Genomic DNA, 6,000 nt, shown 5'->3' with positions numbered 1-6,000 from the left:
AAATGTAGTTGATCTTGACTGTATGGTCTCTCCACTAAACTAAGTTCATTATTGATAGGAATCCCATCTTGTTCATCCTTGCATTTCCAAGGCTTACCACAGTGCTTGGCAACTAACAGGAACGAATGAACAAATAGCATTAGAGGAGGATTTCTCACCTTCCTTGTCCTCTTGCTCCTTGTGTCTCTTCTTTTCCTCTTCCACTCCCCCTCCTCCACCTTCTTCTTTTTCCTTTTCTTTAAAGAAAGTAAGAAAAGGACTTCTCACTGGAGTCCCAAACCACATATATAGAGCAATCAAACCTACTGGGTGTCTATGAAAGTCCCCAGTGTGTGAAAATCTGTGCTTGTACATATTTACGGGAGAACTCATTAAGTGTGCAAATGTCCTGTGCTCTTTCTAAGGGCAACCAGGGTGGGTTTTATCGCTCCTTCTATCTGTGTCTGATTGTATACACACAGCTGAAAAGTCGAGTTACTGAGAACTTTCCAAAAGAAGTGAATGGGATATACCAGATTGCCAAGTTACTGAGTGGTAATTAAGAACAGACTCCTAACATCATCACTTTGCCATTTTTAAGATATTTTCCTTTAAAAGACAAAACCACCAAATGATGAAACATGTCATGCTTCTCTCAAAGTCCCTTAGTCTCACACAAGTTCCTGCTCAGTTGTACACACACATATATTTACCAGCCCAGAGTCACACATGCTTGAAGATTTTAAGCAGTCTCAAATTATTTTTCAATGGAGAAAAGTGTGTGTGTGTGTGTATGTGTGTGTGTGTGTCCCATTCTCACTCTCAGTAGAGATCAGTGGAAAGATTCCTTTCTCTCACATTTCAAAATACAACTTTACCCTGAAGCTAAACGAAACACTTGGCCCTGAGCATTATTTTTCACAGGGTTTTGAGCTACTGAAAATGGGACTAGAATGGCAGTCTGTATGCCATTGTGAGTGGGCAAGTATTCTGACTCCAGAAATAACATGAGCAGCTGTGGCTACTAGCGGGCATGGCCTTCCTCAGCCTGGAAACCTTAGGCTCTGATCACACATTGTCTAGAGTTGGGGGGAGGTGGGAAGGAATCTCATCCTTCCCCTGCCCACTCGAGCCCTCTGCACACTGTGTGATATTTCATCCTCCAACTGGCCAGGTGCGGTGCCTCACTGGCCCTGCTGGGGGGCCACATACCAGATTAGACACACGCGTGGCCTGCCTCGCCGTGGGGGTGGAGGGCTGCCGCCACGATGTCCCAGGATTGTGTGTCTTGTGGTTAAACACTTAGGATTTTGACGTAGGCAAGGCAGCACAGCCGACCCTCAAAGCCGCTGCAAACAACCTGAGAAGGCTTCTCAAAAAAAAATGCAGTCCTGCGCCTCGGAAGGAGACAGCTTTTATGGGGCAATTTTCCAATCGCTGCCTATTTGGTGTGGTCATGTCTGATCCTGGGGAAGTTCCTTAACTCCAGGCAAAGATGTTTGCAGAGAACTGGATACGAGGAGCCTAATGAATTGTACATCAATGTTAAGTGCATTCTCAGTATTAACTAACACAGGAGCCATGTGTGTGTTGAGGGGGTTGGTGGGAAATGGGAAAAGACAAAGAGAAGGACAAGCATAGAAGAATAATGGCTGTCTGTAAGGTACAAATGTTCTGTAGTTCAATTCTCACTTTGCATTATGGAGTTGATCCTCCTGCTAATCTGTATTGTTCAGAGAAGCCAATTGATGCTTGTACTCAGCTATAAAAGCCAGAGCTGGGATTAGAAACCAGGTTTTCCTGTTACCATATTTGGAGGCTTTTCTACTATATACCACAATGAGGACCTAAACCGTCCATGATCAGTTCACGTCCTCCTGATCCTTTCCAGGAAAGAACTGTGGTAGCTTTGGACTTTTTCTCTCTTTAGTTGTATCCTTGGATGTTACTGTCTGATAATAGAAGACCAGGAGTCCTGATCTAAACAATGGAGATTTCATCCCTTCTTATAAGTGAGAGAAGCGAGATGGGGGTTGTGATCAAAACGCCTGATGTGAGATGTGTCCTTGCTGAACTGGGTCCACTTTAGAACAAGCTTCTTCTGCCTTGTAGGCATTCACATTGCCCTTGATACAGAGTTTGGCACTTTCGTGAGCAGAGCCTGGGGGCCAGTGAGGCGGTTCTGACAGTGTACATGGTGAGATCAGGGAAAGCTCGCAAATCAGTGATCTTTCCCTCCTCATTTCAGAAGGACTCATTGGGGTAGGGACTTTCAACCTGCTCTCCCTCATTTCAACAATCCTTTGGGATGCGATGATCTTCATCTCATGTTATTGATGAGAACATTGTACTAAGGTTCTCTAGAGAAACAAAACCAACAGCATGTGTGTGTGTGTGCGTGCATGCAGGCAGATGGATAGATGGGTTTATTTTAAGAAATTGGCTCATGGGGCGCCTGAGTGGCACAGTCAGTTAAGTGCTGCCTTCGGCTCAGGTCATGATCCCAGGGTCCTGGGATTGAGTGCTGCAGCAGGCTTCCGGCTCAGCGGGGAACCTTCTTCTCCCTCTGCCTGCTGCTCTCCCTGCTTGTGCTCTCTCCCTCTCCAACCCTGCCATAAATAAATAAGTAAGTAAATAAATAAATAAATAAAATCTTAAAAAAAAAAAAAAAGGCAATTGGCTCATGCAATTGTGGAGGGTTGAGAAGTACAAAATCTGATGGGGAAGCTGGCAGGCTGATGCCCCAAGGAAGACCTGCAGTTCAAGTCTGAAGGCCATCTGCTGGCAGAAGCCTGGAGATCAATCTTTATTCTGTTAAGGCCTTCCACTGATTGGTTGAGGCCCACGACATTAGGGAGGTTCCCCAATTTAATTGTTAATCTCAGCCTAAAACATCCTTATAGGGCATCTGGAATAATGGTCAACCAAATATCTGGGCATTGTGCCTGAGCCAAGTTGACACATAAAATTAACCATCACAAACACTAATCTTTGGAGAGTTACCTGCCATGCTGAGATCACACAGTATTGAGAAGCACGGCTGGGGATTTAACCAAGGTCTCTGATTCTAAAGAGTTCGTTTCATGATCTTCTGTAGCCCATGTCAGTAAATCAGGGAAAGCAGCATGTTATACATAGAGAGCCTCATCTTGATGAGATGTCCTGTTCACTGGCTTCTCACTCATTCTCCAAAAGGTCTTCATTAAGTGCCACTAAGGTCTGTGCATTATAGACTGGGAGTGAGCAAGGAAGGACCTTTGTGAAGCCTAATTCTCCCCTTGAATAGGCTGCGTCTTGGAAGTGTGTGATTGACTCTGGAAGCCAAGGCAAGTTCGGTGAACTATTTGAGGATACTCAGTGAAGAGGCAGACTTTTCCAGATGAGTGGTGTGCTATACAGAGCTTACTGTGTGTTCAGGGAACATGTCTGGAACATGATGATGACTGATGGGTGAAGGATGATGGGGCTCCCTACCTGGTAGTCTTGAGAATAGGAGACACTTCCCTACCTTAGGGCTTTATGGGGTGGGGGATAGGGTACTGAGTGAATCACATGACCTTGGAAAGGCCCTTCCCACTTGATGAACTCCTCGGGGCTCAGCAGCCTCAAAAACAGCTCCTTGATACTGAAATCCACACGTTTTATGAGCTTCCTTTGCTCCTTTCCCCAACAGAATGTGAGTAAGCTCACCTGGGGAGGGATAGACTCCCTTCTCCTAGACCTGGAATATTCCATTACACAGCCTCATTTCTCCTGTTCCCACGCACCACAGCTGAGTGTCTGGCCCTATCCCACCTCATCTGTAATTCCTTCCTTTCTCTCTCTGTGCGTGGAATGAGTTAATGAGGATATTGTAAAAGGAGTTATTTCTAAAAGCAGTTAATGAGGATATTCTATTTCTCATTAGGTCTGCCACTTCATTTCTATTTGGACTGCTGCTGCTCATTTCCATGAATTATACTACATCTTCTTATGACTGTAGACAATTCAATTGACCTATGATATGATTTTCAAGGGAGAATGGTCACATCATAGCTCCTGATACTAGAAATGAGTCAGTCATAAAAGTCTCTTATGCCTGAGGAACTTTTCTGCATCTTTTAAAAAACAGTAATAATTAAAAATACATACCATTTATTTAATCATTGCCACATGCTGGGCAATATGACAATAAATAGCTGGAAAAGTGAGATCAAAGTTGAGAAGAAAATGGTGGTTGGCATATACATTTAGTTGTAGAAACAGTGGTTGACTTTCCCCAAGAACTTGTGGTGGAATTCACAACAAAAGATGAAATCATAGGACAGTCTGTGACTCTCAGAAGGACAGCTGCTGACAGATTCTAGGGGAACACCAACATCTAGATGAAGGAAGAGAAACCACACAAGGAAGTCAAAGTGATGGGAAGATGTCCCTGAGAGAAAGGAGCTTCAAGAAAAGGGTGGCATAAGCATTTTAAAGGATGTGGGAATGAAGAGGGACAGGACGGATTCATAGAAAAGGTCATTGACTTAAGAAAGAGCGATTGCAGGGATCCAGGGCAGGATGCCAGAAGGGAGCTGAAAGGGGAAGGGGATCTGGGAACTTAATTCCCTAGTGGACTGTGGCACTTTCCAGTTTCAGAATTTACTTGCGAACTGCTTCATTTAGGTTGAAATAAGTAGAGTTCATCTCAGCTTAGTAGGAATACAGATTCTTCATTATACATTTCTGTTGTGATCTTAGAAAGATGCTGTGGAAAATCCACAGAATCAGAGTCAAGAGGAACTAGGTTAGCATTCAAGGTACCTTATTTGCTGACTGTGTGACCTTGGGCAGGACACTTATCAGATCTGGCTTTTCTTATATGTAAAAAAAAAATGGAGGCCATAGTGATAGCTCCCTGAATTGTGAAGTTCAGAGGAGATATATGTGTATAGGCTTTGAAAACTATAAAGAATTATGCCAGTGCAAAGTTTCATGTTAAAAATAATCATCCCTATAAGCTAATGTTTTTATTTGGGAATTGTCCCAATATTATATCTCGGTGAACTGATCGAGATGCATCTGGTAAGATTATACTTGGCTGTAAACAATGGAAGACTCAACTCTAATTTAAACACATACACATTTATTTTTCTCACCTAACAAGAAGTCAGAGGAAGGCACAGCCATTTACGGATGTCCTCTAGGGCCTCAACTCCTTCTACCATCCTGCACTCAACAAAAGTGAGTGACTTTTGTTCTCAAGGCTACAGGATGGCTGCTGTGTCTCCAGGCATGATATCCATGTTCCAAAAGAGAAGAAATGGTGGAAGGAGGAATACGGAGCATCAAAGGGTTGAAGGGGCATGCCATCTGAATCTGATCTTTTCTTAAAGAGCTTTTCTGGAAGCTAACTCTTGCCTTCTGCATGCCAACCTCACTGGCCAGAACTGGGTTTCCTAGCTATCCCTAGCTACCACGGAGTCCGGAGTGGTGAGTATTGTAGACTTCTGGTTTCTTTAGTTGTGGAAGGCTAGGGACAAGGAGCCTGTCAATGGCTTCAGGAAGTCAATTTTTAATGTCTACTACAGAGCCCAGTTCATCTTGCCAGTGGAGCCTTAATGTGAGGAAGGGGATGGAGGGAGATGGCAGTGGGATATATTGCTCAGGAGGGCAAACTGACAGTGACCAAACAGCAGGGCTGTAGGCCCTCTGTGGCTTGGACCTAAACATTTTGGCTGTCCCCCACCAAGAGGCTCAGACCCAAGACTTGGCTCCTTCTGGCAATCAGCCCTAACCAGCTCCTGCCAAAGGGGTAAACACATTCCAACTCCTTGAATCCCTGCTGCACTGTAACTGTGGTTAAGACATCCCCCCACTTCTACCCATCTGGGCTAATGGAAAGTTCACCAGAGTTGTGTTTTTTTTAGTGATGCTTTGCGGTTATCTGTGCTCCTTCCCATTAACAGGGAGTTGAATACATACACATTTCTGTTATCGAACTACCCGAGCAATTTATATAATCATGTGTATCACGTTTATGTTTATTCTCCAGTC

The sequence above is a fragment of the Lontra canadensis genome, unplaced genomic scaffold (assembly GCF_010015895.1).
Source record: "Lontra canadensis isolate GAN:19392208 unplaced genomic scaffold, GSC_riverotter_1.0 scaffold23, whole genome shotgun sequence".
Classification (NCBI taxonomy): domain Eukaryota; kingdom Metazoa; phylum Chordata; class Mammalia; order Carnivora; family Mustelidae; genus Lontra; species Lontra canadensis.
This window is presented reverse-complemented; position numbering follows the sequence as displayed.